Source organism: Mizuhopecten yessoensis, unplaced genomic scaffold (assembly GCF_002113885.1).
Source record: "Mizuhopecten yessoensis strain PY_sf001 unplaced genomic scaffold, ASM211388v2 scaffold10921, whole genome shotgun sequence".
Lineage (NCBI taxonomy): Eukaryota > Metazoa > Mollusca > Bivalvia > Pectinida > Pectinidae > Mizuhopecten > Mizuhopecten yessoensis.
In genome coordinates, this window is record NW_018408788.1 from 55,527 (window position 1) to 55,779 (window position 253).

Here is a 253-nt window from a genome sequence, read left to right on the forward strand (position 1 = left end):
AGAAAGATATTTAATGCTATGATAAATCTGTATGCAAACACTAAATCTAATTAATTTTTTCACATGTCACGTCAGGGTAAAACAAGGTGAAAATCTCTCCCCACTTTTGTTCTCAACATATTTCAATGATTAAGAAGAATTTTTCATGCAAAGTAATGTTGACCAACTCCAGTATATTGATAGTTTATTTCAAGAACGCATGGGTATCTTTGTTAAATTATTTATTCTGCTATATGCAGATGACACAGTTGTT

The 253-nt window shown here is 30.0% G+C and overlaps 1 protein-coding gene across 1 annotated transcript in view; it reads left to right on the top strand.

Moving 5' to 3' along the window:
• The window catches only part of LOC110463709, a 116,699-nt gene that overhangs the window by 35,538 nt on the left and 80,908 nt on the right, over positions 1-253 (top strand). The window lies entirely within an intron of this gene.